The following is a 14,473-nucleotide window of genomic DNA, read 5'->3' as shown; positions in this document are numbered from 1 at the left end:
GGGCCTCTCACTGTTGTGGCCTCTCCCGTTGCGGAGCACAGGCTCCGGACGCACAGGCTCAGCGGCCATGGCTCACGGGCCCAGCCGCTCCGCGGCACGTGGGATCCTCCCGGACCGGGGCACGAACCCGTGTCCCCTGCATCGGCAGGCGGACTCTCAACCACTGCGCCACCAGGGAAGCCCTGGATTAATTTTTGAGTGTTAATCAAACCTTGCATTCCTGGGATAAACCCCACTTTACCATGATGTATTATCTTTCTTATATATTGCTGGGTTTGATTTCCTAGTATTTAGTTAAAATTTTTTGTATCTTTATGGGAGATATGATCTCTAGTCTTTTCTTGTTATGTATTTGTCTGGTTTTGATATAATGAAAATTCTGCCCACATATAAAAGATTGGGGAAGAGTTTCTTCCTCTTTCAATTTCTGCAAGAGATTGTACAGAATTGGTATTATTTCTTTCTTAAATATTTGGTAGAACTTACCAGTGAAGTCACTGGGGCCTGACGTTTTCTTTCTGTGAAGCTTTTTAGCTATAAATTCCATTTCTTTAGTAGATACAGAGCTATTCCACTTATTTCTTCTTGAGTGAACTTTGGTGGTTTATGTCTTTCAAATAATTTGTTTATTTCATCAAAGCTGCTGAATTGCATTGCACAAAGTTGTTAATACTATTTCCTTATTATCATTTTAAGATTTTTAGGTTCTATAATAGTGTTCCTTCTCTCATTCCTGATTTTAGTAGCTTTTGCCTTTTCTTGCTTTTTTCCTGATCAGCCTCGTTAGAAATTTAACAATTTTATTTAGATTTTCAAACAACTAGGTTTTCAGTTTCATTGATTTTTCTGTACTATTTGTCCATTTTCCACTTCATTGATTTCCACTCTACTTTGTGTTCAATTTACTCTACTTTTTCTAGTTTCTTAAGGTGAAGATGGATCACTGGTTTTATACTTTCTTCTTTTTCTAAAATAAACCTTTAAAGGTATGAATTTCCCTCTAAGCATCCTATACATTTTGATACGTTGTGTTTTCATTTTCATTCAGTTCAAAATGTGTTGTAATTTCCCTTGTAATTTCTTTTTTGATATATTTATTTCCAGAATCTGGGAGATTTTCTAGATATCATTCAGTTATTGATGCCTAGTTTAATTCTGTGGTCAGGGAACATACTTTGTGTGATTTCAATTCCTTAATTTTATTGACACTAATTTTATGGCCCAGAAATATAGTCTGTCTTGGTGAACGTCTCATGTGAAATTGGAAAAACACATGTGTATTTCTCTGTTTTGGGGTGGAGTGTTATGAAATGTCAATTAGGTCAAAGGTGATTGATAATTGTTGTTCAAGTCTTCTATATCTGTACTGATTTTCCGTCTACTCTTCTATCAGTTACTGAGAAAGGAGTGTTAATGTCTTCAACTAAAATTGGAATTTGCTTTCAGTACCACCAGTTTTTGCTTCATGTATTCTGAAGTTCTGTACGTTGCAGCAATGTTTAGATTGGTGTGTCCTCTTGATGAACTGACCCCTTTATTTTTATGAAATGTCCCTCTTTGTCTCTTGTTCTGGTCCTTGTTCTGTTGTCTATATTGCCTCATAGTAATACTGCTACTCTACCTTTTGAACCTATCTGTGTATTTATATTTAGAGTTGTTTTCTTTCTTTCTTCCCCCCCCCCCGCCCCCGCCACACCACTCAGCATGTGGGATCTTAATTCCCTAACCAGGGATCGAACCTACACCCCATACAGTGGAAGCGCGGAGTCTTAATCACTGGACTGCCAAGGAAGTCCCTAGAGTTGTTTTCTTGTACACAGCATACAGTAAGATCTTGCTTTTCTTATCCAGTCTTACCATCTCTGTCTTTTAAATTACCTTTAATGTAATTATTGATATGGTTAAGGTTAAATTTAGTATTTTACTATTTGTGCTCTATTTGTCCCCTCTGCTTATGTACTTTTTTTTTCTCTTTTCCTGCCTTCTTTCAGACAAATTGAGTATTTTCCATAATTCCGTATTTGCTGCACTGTTGGCTTATTGGTTATACTTATTTTGTTGTTGTTATTGTCGTTAACAGTTGTCCTGAGGTTTAAAATATACGTGTTTAACTTACCACTACCTTCAAATAGTACTATTACTATTATGTGTAGCAGAAAGAACTTCTAATAGTATATTTACATGTCCCTCTTCCCAGTCTTTGTGTTACTGTTGTAATGAATTTAGTTCGACATTTGTTATAAACCCCATAATAACTTGTTGTTCTTTTTGCTTTAAACGGTTGATTATTTTTTAAATAGATTGAAAAATGAGGAATAAATTTTTCTGGACCCTTGATTTTGCAATAATTGGCTAGCTCAGGGAGTGTGAGGATGGCCTCACTGTTACATCTTGAGGTAACTTCCACTGAGAACACTGGACAGTCCCTGAGTCCCCGGCTGCCTACAGCTCCACTCCAAGCCATGTGTCCTCTTTTGCATAATTGTCTTTCTTAGTTACAGTCCTCACAGTGGGGGGGTCACAGAGCTCCAGAGCTGGGCTTCTTTCGAAGTCCTCTGTCCCTGCAGATGCCTGCAGCCCAGGACAGGCTGTGACGTGACCTTAAGGTCTTTTTAAAATTTACAAGAACATTGACCTTCATGCCAGAGCATTAATAATCATGATGGCTCACATTTATTGAGCTCTTTCTATATGCCGAACACCTTGCTAAGCCTTTTGTGTCCATTGTCTCTTAATTCTTACTGCCATCTGATGAGGTAGATACTACTACCAGTTTTACAGATGAAGAAATGGAAGCAAGAAGGTTTAAGTAAATTGCCCAAAGTCATACAGCAAGCTCAATAAGGGAAACACGATTTGGTTCTTAGTGGTCTGATATCAGAGCCAAACACTCTCAATTACTGTGCTCTACATCTCCCCAGTGACCTGCCTGGGGACACTTTGCTGCCCTCTTAACACACACACACACACCTCCATTGGTGTTATACACCTGGAGAACCACTGGGTTTGGGGCCTCATCTCCCCTGTCCCATTCTGCACATCAGTGCCTGTGATTAAGAGCATGCACACTGTTGACCTGTGTGGTTTAATGGCCACAGCACTGGACTGGGAGTCAGGGCACTCCGTTCTCACTCCTGCTCTGTGGCTCACCAGTCATGCCTCTTTAGGCACATTAGTTAATGTCCCAGGGCTTGGAGTTTCTCAATACCTAAGGGAAGGGGGTTGAATTAGATCAACTCAAAGGCTCCTTCAAGTACCAACATCCTATGAGTCTATGACTTAGTGGCCTTGCTGATAGAGAGCTAATAATTTACTTAACCTGGCAGGACATCTAAGATTTATTTACTTTAATAATATTTATCAAAACCCAGAGCTTAACTACTAACTTCATGCTCTTAAATCTTCTCTGGCTTCCTGTTTATCCCAAAGGTTATCTTTTCAAACTGCCCTTTGGGCTTATAAAATCTCTTTTGTGTTCACTACATATTATTAAGTGAACAAAAATCAGGTTACAGGGCTTCCCTGGTGGCGCAGTGGTTGAGAGTCTGCCTGCCGATGCAGGGGACACGAGTTCATGCCCCGGTCCGGGAAGATCCCACATACTGCAGAGCGGCTGGGCCCGTGAGCCATGGCCGCTGAGCCTGCGCGTCCGGAGCCTGTGCTCCGCAACGGGAGAGGCCGCAACAGTGAGAGGCCCGCGTACCACCAAAAAAAAAAAATAAATAAATAAATAAAAAAAAAAAAAAAAAAAAAAAAATCAGGTTACACAACTGTATGTATCCCATTTTATTTTTTTAAAAGTGTGTGTATACTTGTATGTGTAAAATATATATACAATATATATAATAAAATTATAAGTATATATAATAGATTTATATAAATGTAATATATATACTTATATTGATATTGATATTTACATTTATATAGTCTGAACAGATGTGTATCAAAATTTAGGATGACTTTTTCTGGATGGTGAAATAACTGGTGATTTTCAGTTTATTTTTTCTTTATATATTTTTGTCCTTTGCAATTTTTGTCCAATGGAATTGCTTATATTTTTAATACTTATTACTTACAAACACAGTAGCTCACAAACCAATAAGTTATATCTCCTTTGGACTCAGAATCCCCTGCTCCTTTAACTTCTTCTCTGGGTCTTCTCCCAGGTTGGCTACATGGCTTTCCATTTTAAAAAACAAGACGAGGGAGGAGGGGGTTCTTGACACATGGGACCAAGTCATCTAACCTCTGGAGAGTCAGCCCTTTCTAGCCCCAGCTTTTGGCTATCCCCCTTATCCCCAACCCCCAGTCACTCTCTCTCCTTTTGTGTCAGTATGTTGGGGACCAACATTTTCCTCAACAGGTCTTCCCAATTTTAGTTTCTCCCTCTACAACTGATCTTGAGCACTTCTGGCTTTCATTCACTGATTTGTTCATTCATTCATTCACTCATCATAAATTATACATAAATCAGAATAACTGAATAAGTGTGTGGTTTAGAGTTGAGGGCTGAGGTTTGAGTCTGAACCTGCCCGGGGTATACCAGGATCATGTGAAAAGCCCTTGGAAAACTGTAAAGACTGGACCAGTGGGAACTGTCATTGCCCAGGCCCTGTGCTTACCCCCATGGAGGAAGTGAGGGGGAGGAGCCTCTGTCCTCAAGAAGCTTAGAGCTGTCTGAGAGGGTCCAGGCGTAAATGCAAAGGGGTAGGGGGAGGGCAGGCAGGGATGCAGAGATAATATTCATAGACATGGGAATGAATGACTGGATTCTGCAGAGGATGAAGAAGTCTGAGTCAAGAATCATCATGGGGTGTGGGGACGGGGTGACTGAGAAAATAGTGTGCCACTAATGTATTTATCAATCCATCTACTCATTCATTCCACAAATACACATTGAGCATCTAACACCAGCCTGGTGCTGTCATAGTTGATAGAAATGAAGCAGCAAACAAAACAGATAACAATCCCCCATCTACCCCATTTTGTACATTCCATGAACAGCAGAGAGACAGGAAGTAAACAAGTATATAAACAAGATCATTTCCAAAGGTGATAAGTGCTATGAAGAAAATAACACTGGGTAGTGTGTCAGAGAGCAACCAGGGGAGGTGACATTTGTGCTTGTGTGTCATTAGCTGAAATAGAATTCAGGGGCTGGACTGAGGAGAGAGATGGTAGGGCTGTTGACTCAGAGGTGCTAAGATTCCCCTCCTGGTGAAAATATTTAACCTTTTACTAAACTCTGCCTTGTATCATTCTCTGGCTCAGAAACATTCAGTGGGTTCCCACTGCCCTCTGGACCAAATCCTAATTCTTTAGCTTGACATTCAAGGGCCTTCACAATCTCCCCCAGCCTGCCCATCTGCCTGCCCACATCCTCACATGAACCTTCCATTCTGGCCTCAGTGGGCTCTTCATTGTTTCCACCTAGGCTGTGTCCCTTTGCACCTCCATACTTGGATCCTGGGAAAGTCTCCTGAGTTCTCTTGTCCACAACTATCCTGCTCTTCTCAGGGCTCAGGCCTTTTCTCTGCCTGCCTGCTCTCTTAGATTGTTTAAATGTCTCATAAGCAAAGGACTGACTCTCCTATAAGAATGTGTCTCCTTGAGGGAGGGGCTGGCCCCTTCATGATCCTCTCTCCATTGCATTTGCTCTGTACACCTGCCCAGAAACACATTAAGTAGCTTTACAGATCAATTATCTTCTTGTATAAAATAAAGAAGGAAAAACAGAATGAGAAGAGTCCAGAAAACCAAAGAGGTTTCCCACCCAAATTCACGGAGCCAGAAGACAGAATTAAGCTGTGGTCAAGTGTTCAGAAGCAATCAACAAAGAAGTGAATCAGTTTACTAGAGGAAGTAGAAGTTGGAATAACTCCATCTACTTTGTGCATCTAGGGATGAACCTGCTTGGCGTTGCATGCTCTGAGCCGGAGAGTTCTGGGATTCCTCCCATTCCTCAATCCACAAGAGGGGCAGAATCCTGGACTCTGGTCCAGAGGAATCCATAGCCCCTCTCTCCAAGGTTTCCTTCCTCAGTTTCATAGGCTTCATCATAGTTTCTTCCCTTTCACCTGTGGGGGAATGGAGCACCTCAGTTTACCCATCTGAAATGCAGGATTGTGGGGGATCAGCTACACCTGCCCTTCCCTCCTCCCCTTCAGCATCCTTTGATACTGATGCTCAACTTCTGTGCTTTGAGGCTATGATGTCAGGGCAGTGGGAGGTTAGGAGAGAGACACATGACTGTCATGATGGATGTTTGGGATGAAAGTCAATACCGTAAATACATATTCATCGTGACACTCCTTCTGCTGTGTCTTTCATCTGGGGAATCTAAACGTCCTGGACAAATGGTAATTAATATTCACAGTAGCTTCCACAGGAGGATGCAGTCTGCCTGCCAAAGGCCAGAGGGCCATAGTCCGAGTACCCCTCCCTCAACCCTCCCTGCTCGCTCCCAGCTGCTGCCTACCCCAAGGTGGCAATTGTGAGGTGGATAGGATGCCTAGGTCTTAGACATCTTTGGGGGATTTCTCTGCCTAGAAGGCTCCCAGAGCAGATGGAGACGTCCAACTAACCTCTTGCTCCCACCCCTACCCTGCTTTCCCAGAGGATGACTAAGTGTAAACCAGGGCAGGAGTGGGAGGATTTCCTGCCTCCACCAGCAAGCTGGGGCCAAACAACTAGTTAGCTGACTCAGCAGGAACCACATGGCTCCAAAAATGCAACTACCTCTGCCCAGATACACCTCACGCTCCCTTGGCCCTTTGGACACAGTCACCCGCTCGTCCTCCCTCTTCCCCCTACCCCAGGGGAGCTACTCCAATTGATGTTTGCCTTAACTCTGATTATAGAGGAACTGTATGCTCATCAAAGAACGCTTGGAAAATATAGAAAAATATAAAAGGGAGAATTATTTTAGTAATCCCATAATTCCACAACTCCCCAAATAACCACTGCTGAAATCTTGTTACACTTCCTTTCTATTCTTTCTAGGTTTTTTGGATTTTATCTAAAAATTAATATATAATCATGGCAAATATATATACATAAAATTACAGATTGCATATATATTATTATATATATATAAAATAGGACAGAAGGTTATAAAGTGAAAAGTTGAAGTCTAGCCTAACTTTCTATTCCTACCCAAGAGGAAACTACTGTTAAGAGTTTCTTGTGTATCCTTCCAGAAATTGCCTATTGCACGTCCCAGCGTGTATATGCACACTCATTTTACATAGCTGAGGTCATACGGTATTGAATAATTTAGCCTTATCTTCACTTCACATGAATACATGAGCATTTTCTATTCCATTAAAAATTATTGGTTAGGGCTTCCCTCGTGGCGCAGTGGTTGAGAGTCCACCTGCGGATGCAGGGGACATGGGTTCGTGCCTCGGTCCGGGAGGATTCCACATGCCGCGAAGCAACTGGGCCCGTGAGCCATGGCTGCTGGGTCTGTGCGTCCGGAGCCTGTGCTCCGCAACGGGAGAGGCCACAGCAGTGAGAGGCCCGCATACAGCAAAAAAAAAAAAAAAAAACATTATTGGTTGAACAACGTTTTTATCGACTGCCCAACATTTTATATTTTTGGTATGCCATAGTTTATTTAACCTTTTCCCTCTCGTTGGGCATTTACTCAAGTGAGGGGCAGGGAGAAGGAAGCAAGTCAGAATGAAGCGTTGGGAGGAGGAAGCGAGCTAGCTGAGACTGAAGACCTAATGTGTGCCAACCACTTTTTCTATCTGCCCAATCATTCAATGTGAGAATTTAGGCACTGTTCCCATCCTGCAGATGAGGCAACTGAGGTCCAGAAAGGTTAAGGAAGAATCTGCTTATAGGTTAGAGAGTCAGGTTTTAAAACAAGATTTGTCAACTCCAAAGCCCATGGCTGTTCTATTTCATCAAGATGACTTGGAAAAGTCCCAGGGTTTAAGATTTCCCATTGCTTAGCATAGGGGTGGGGAGAGCCCTTCATTCACTTATTCTCTCATTTATTCCAATAACATTGATGTGCCAGGCAAGAGGAATTCAGGGTGGGAAAGACCCTGTCCTTGTTCTCTAGAAGGTCACAGTTGCATGGGGGTAGACATGTAAATAAGTCATCAACCTGGTGTGGGAGAGGAAGATGCAAGGTGTCATAAGGGTCAAACTAGGGGTTCCTCTCCCATTCTCCAAAGGTCAAAGAAGGCCTCCAGGATGAGGACGCTCTACGCTGAGTCAGTCCTCTGGCACCATCCAGGAAGTGCCAGTGAGGCCTGAGACGCCTCTGCTTCCTCTCCTCCGCAATCCCATGCGCCCCAGTCACTGGAGGCAGGAGCTGGCTCCACCCTGACCTGGCTTTTGTCTCTGGCTTCCTGTCCTTCACAAATTGGCTTGCCAGGCTCCCACGTCAGTCGAGTGGGTGGTGGGCCGCCAATTTCTGAGAAAAATTTCAAGCTGATGTTTCCGGTTTGTTTTCTAGGAGTTCAGGAAATGTTTATCATACTCTGGGGAAGAGTGGGCAACACAAAAGGATTACTTAAATGCTTGAGCTCTGGATGGACAGATCTGGATTACAGTCCTGTTTCCACCATTTGCTCGGAGACTGCTGGAAAATCACCACTATCAGTCAGAACTCTTAGTAACAAGCCACAGAGATGGACCTGGATGATCTTAAAAAAAAAAAAAAAAGGGAATCCAATGCAGTAGAACTGGCAGGGATTCAACAGGGGTAGTCTTGGGAAAGGAGCAGAAATTAAGGCAGTGCTCAAGGCCCAGAGCAGCAGAAGGCACAAAACCACCCTTTGGCCGGGAAGCATCTACTGAGGACGCTGATGTCACTGCAGCCAGATATCACAGCAAAGAGAGTTCTAACTCTCCAGCACTCCAGGGGCTCAGGGCCCAAGCCTCAGATCATGTGCCCACACACATTGCCAGGAAGCTGGAAGGGGGAGGATCTGCCCTTGGACCTCAGTGGTAGGAGGTAGGGTGCTTCCTTCCTCCAAGCCGACACACAAAGGCAAGTCCTGCATACGTCAGGGGGCTTTGGAGCCTGGATAGCGAAAAACTCAATGTCCCGGACGTACCTAACATCTCAGAGCTTTTGTAAAATAGAGACGTTAAGGGAATTCCTTAGTGGTCCAGTGGTTGGGACTCAGCGCTTCCATTGTGGGTGGGGCATGGATTCAATCCCTGGTCGGGGAGCTAGGATCCCGCAAGCCGGGTGGCCAAAAACATAAAAATAAAAAATAAGATAGAGACATTTATAATGTCCACTTCAAAGGATTGCCATGAGGATTTTTTTTTCTTTTAAAGAAGTAAAGTGCTTAGCACAGTGCCAGATACCCAGTAAATGCTCAGTAGATGTTAGTTTACTATTATTGTTGTTGTTGTTGTAATTATTATTATTATTATTATTACTCTTATAATCCACCTTCTCTCTTTTAAAGTAAAAAACATGGATAGTTTTCACTATAAAGTAATATATGCCATAGATAGAAAAGTTAAAAAATACTGAAAAGTTGAAAGAAGAAAATGAAATCTCCTACCACCCACAGAAAACCACTGTCAACATTTTGGTGTTTCCTGCCAACCTGTTTTCTATGTATTGGTTTGGGTTCTTTCATTCTTTCTTTTTTCTTTCAAACAGCTGTGATCATCCTGTGTGTACAGTTGTGTATCCTACCTTATAGCATCTGCACTTCCTCATGTTATTAAAGACTCTTTGTAATCATCATTCTTAGGAGCTGCAAAATATCCTGTGGAGTGGATAGACTCACTCCCCAAGTATTGTTTCCACTGTTTGGAGGGGTGGCGGCAAAGAGGGGTGGTATGCATTTACAAATTATGAGTGTTTTTTCAAAAACTGTTTCTGATTCTGGAATGCTTCTTTGGAATACCAACTGATGCTTAATTGACACCAATTAAGCAATTTGTTCAAGAAACTTTCAAGAGACTGTTTCCTAAAATTCCCACAAATCTGATGCAGGTCGGGGGACAGGACCCTACTGGATGCGTACCACATCACTGAATTTTTTTTTTTTTCTTTTTGGCTGCGTTGGGTCTTCATTGCTCTGCGCGGGCTTTCTCTAGTTGTGGTGAGCGGGGGCTACTCTTCCTTGTGGTGCGTGGGCTTCTCATTGCGGTGGCTTCTCTTGTTGTGGAGCACGGGCTCTAAGCGCACAGGCATTACTAGTTGTGGCACGCGGGCTCAGTAGTTGTGGCTCACGAGCTTAACTGCTCCATGGCATGTGGGATCTTCCTGGACCAGGGCTCGAACCCTTGTCCCCTGCACTGGTAGGTGGACTCCCAACCACTGCACCAGCAGGGAAGTCCCCTTCATTGAATTTTGACAGGGCATTTTCACTGCCACCAAGAGTATGAGTCCCACAGCCCCACAGTCACCTGGACAGGGCAGGCCTGCCCACTGGTTTCTCACCGTTCCCAATACGCTCAACCACTGTTTAGACTGGGGTGGTTTATCCTGCCTGTGAAATTAACTGCCTTTAGTGTAGTAGGAAGTGCCCTGGCTCTTCCTTTTGGCAGCTTGGGACTTGGGGCGATTTTCTTGTATCTCTCAACCTCTTCTGGAAAATGAAGAGAATCGCGTATACATTCACTTAGTGTTTCTTCCTTCTTCCTGGAGAGTTTCATATTCTTCCCTTCTTCACCTTACATCCCCCACGAACACACACCCCGATTTGGCCCCAGCCCCTTCCAGCCTCCCGGCACCTGCTGGTCCCAGGCCGGGCTCCAGGAAGTGGCTCCCGCCTACGGAGCACCCAGGGATCACGTGACCCGGCTCCCCCCACGCCCAGGGGTGACTAAAATGCCATAGGTGCTGATAATTTGGACTTCCTGGGCAGGGCCTGGCAACGGCCAGCGGTGGGGCTTTGGAAGCAACAATAATTACTATTTTGCAGAGTGTGATTCTGATTGCCCGGCCGAGGAGAGGGTCCCACCCTGAGCTGGGAGCTCCGTGGGAACTGCCCCGGCCACATTCCCCGGCAGCGCTTGCGCAATGGACACCCGCGCCCAGCCGGCAGGGAATCCAAGGGTGCCGCGGGCGGGCAGAGGATGCGCCCCAGCCTACCCGGGCGCAAATTCGCCCTGGCAATGCCCTGGTCACCGGTGTGGGAATGAAGTGACCGGAAAGGGTAACTGAGGAGGGCAAAGGGAAATGAACGCGTCCCCTCCCCTCCCAACCACACCTCCCGGCCTTCCGAAACGCCAGTAAAACCTAAAAGAAGCAGGGGGCTCAGAGCTCTCCTTGCCCAACTCTCTCCTTTCATGCAGTTGGAAACTGAGGCCCAAGCAGAAGTGAGTTGGTCTACTTGAAGTTTCGATAAGAAATGACCAAATGAGAGTGACAGGAGCTTTCGGAAGCCCTGTCCACGACATTGTTTATTGCGTGCGATTTCAGTGGCTCAGAAAGGCTTTCCGACCCCCCGACTCCCCAACACCTGAAATTCCACTTCACTTCTGTGAGGCTTTGATGCCCAATAAAAGTTAAGCTTCCCCTGGCGGGGATCACTTTCCATGTCAGTAAGCAGTAGTTTCTGTTCCTTTTCTGAGAGCAGGTGTGATGGGGGAGGGACGGACATAAAACTTCACTGTGCCAGGAGGAGTCCTCTGACGACTTCCCAAATACGGTGTTTTCAGTTTTCAATACACTTGCAATGGCAATTTCCAGTCACCTTGGCAACAATGCTGTGAGGTGGGAGAACACTTAAGTGTCATTCGCATTCATTAGATGAGCAAATGGAGGCCCTGAGGAGTTCAGTAACTTGCCCAAGGACACACAGTAAGTACCCAGACAGAGTTGAAATCCTGGCACCCAGCTGCTCCCCATAGCCAGTACAAGGGTGTGATGTTAGTATTTTTGTTGACTGGTTTATAGAAAAGCATGAAACAAGTCCTGGGGCTCAAGAGTTGAGAGGGCTTGGAGTAATACAGTGCAGAACGCCTGCCTTCTCTCATTTGAGCCTCACCGACAGCCCTAGGCAAACATCATCCCATTTTCCAGAGGAAAAACCTAAGGCTCAGAGATTTACTAAATTCATTCAACTGTGAGGACCTCCAGGGCAACGAACTCGGTCATGTCCCTCTTTTTATGTCTGAGCCATAACTTTATCTATGAATGTTTGTTGAGTGTTTGCAGAAAGAATCCTAACACAGTCTGTGCATTTTACAGATGAGAAAACTGAGGTCTGCAGCATTAACAAATATGCCTGGGTCCCATAATTAGTGGCAGAGCCTGGACCTGAGAGTTCTCGATCTCCACTCTGGTGTCCTTTCCACTTCATTCATCCATTCATCCATTCATTCATCCAACTGTGAGAACTGAGCTGACACACCTCCAGATACTGTGCTGGACTGCGGATACAAACAGGACGGGGAATAGTGTGAGAAGAGTTGAGTACTTGCTTTGAGTACAAAAACCTAAGGGAGGGGTGGAGTGCCAAAAAAATAATATTTTAATGCAATATTAAAAAAAAATCACACGGCAAACTAAGGCCCATAGGCCTTCAGCCTATTTTTGTAAATAAAGTTTTGTTAAGATTAAATCCCAGTCCCTGTTTTGAGGAGCCCACCAGCTTCATCAGGGCAGAGAAGCCCAAACGGAGTAGTTATTTACTTCTCCACGAATGTCCTCAGGAAGCAAGCAAGAGGTGAGGGGGAGCGCCGGGGCAGGGAAGGAAATGTGCGGAAGTCTAGCTGTTTTCCAGCTGGGCTTATTAGGGGAAATGACAGCAAAGTTCTTTGGTGTAGGAGACACGAGGTCAGGAGGCAGGGGAAGGAGTGGTAGGTAAGCAGGTCTCAGAGATTAAGGAGAGGACCGAGCAATGCAGGGCCCACCAGGCTGAGAACGTCCGCTAAGGATCTTGGACCTTACATCACAGGCTGTCAAGCAGCGCTCAGGCTGACACTGAAACAGGAGAATAAGACACAAACCAGAGGGGGCGGATCTTCCCTCAGAAATATGTTCACCCCACAATGAATATGTTTGGCTGTCTGTCCCTAGATGTATCTGGGGTATTTGCCCCCCTCTAGTCCTTGTCTGCCATCCTGGGGCTCTGTGGCCTCATCTGTGCCTGGACGTCTCCTAAGGGCAGAAGATGCCCACAAGCTGCTGCTGCCTTGAGTGAGCTGCTAGAAGCCAGGGAACACCTTGGAAGAATGGGAGCCGCCATGGAATTCTCCTCACTTGCTGAGAATAGTAGAAATGCATATTTAAAGGTATTCCATGTAAAAGAAATAAGTAAAATAAATAAAGATATTCCATGTGAATCAGAAGAGAACCTGGCATAAAATAAATACTCCAAAAATGATGGCTGTTACTTTATGTTTATTATAAAAGTAGTTTAAACAAGTTTTAAAGTTATGATTTGAAAGACCCATGTGTGAAGGATGTTGTCCTGCATATGTTTGTCCTTCCTCATGTTTATGTTGATTGTTGATGGTTGCAAGATGTATCTGCTAGATCAGGCTGTCGGCTAATAGCTGAGAGGGCAGGGTGTTTGGGAGGGACTAGAGTTCTGGGGAAGGTTTCATGCAAAAGGACTTCCTGGAGGGGGTCGCTGGGCAGAGAGTTTTAAAGGAATTGATGAGAAGATGGCTGAAATCATGCTGAATGACATGGCATCTGAAAGATGGAACAATTTTGCCTACCTTCTCTGAGAATTAACTGATATCATATACATTAAACGGTTGGCACGTAACAAGAACGCAGTTAGTGATGGATGATGAATGGGGGTGGGGGAGAGAACGAGGGAAATGGGCTGAGAAGCCGGAGACCTCGGTTCTAGGCACACCTGTGCCTCTGGTTAGCAATGTGAGACTTTGGGTACATCACTAGCCCTCTTGACACCTCAGATTTCTTTTCCTTAAAATGGATTATTCAGGTTAAGATGTCCACCTCTGGGAGTCCCTGATTATAATAAATACTAAATAATAACAGCTATTGTTTATTACCACCTACCATATACCAAGCACTTTTCTAAGTGATAAACACAACATCTCATTTGATTTTCACAATAAAGCTGTTAGTGGACTCCATTATTATTCCCATTATATTGATAAGGAAATAGAGGCTCAGAGAAGTAAAGTAACCTGTACAAATGGTAGCTTTAGTAAATAGGGTCTCTGACTCCAGGAAAGCAGAGAGATGCTGCCTCCTGGGAGCTGTCCCCTCTATGGAGAAGCATTTTCCCACATGGCTGGGACTGCTGCTGGCTGGGACTCCCTGGAGACACCGATGCTACAGGAAGGAGTCTGCCCTCCTTCCCGGCCTCACTACCCAGTTTCTGCGGCAGCACCAACCCATAACTTGAACATCCACCCACCCACCCACACCCCCACCTCAGCACTGACTTTCCCCAAAAGCTGTGTCACTCCCAACAGATGACATTCAGGAAAAAGCTCTGTGGTTGAATCACAGTGACCACTTCCTGTTTCGTTCAGGGTCCCCTGTGCTCCAGAG

Source organism: Mesoplodon bidens (assembly GCF_964165515.1).
Source record: "Mesoplodon bidens genome assembly, chromosome: 1".
NCBI lineage: Eukaryota > Metazoa > Chordata > Mammalia > Artiodactyla > Ziphiidae > Mesoplodon > Mesoplodon bidens.
Note: the sequence above shows the minus strand (reverse complement) of the source record.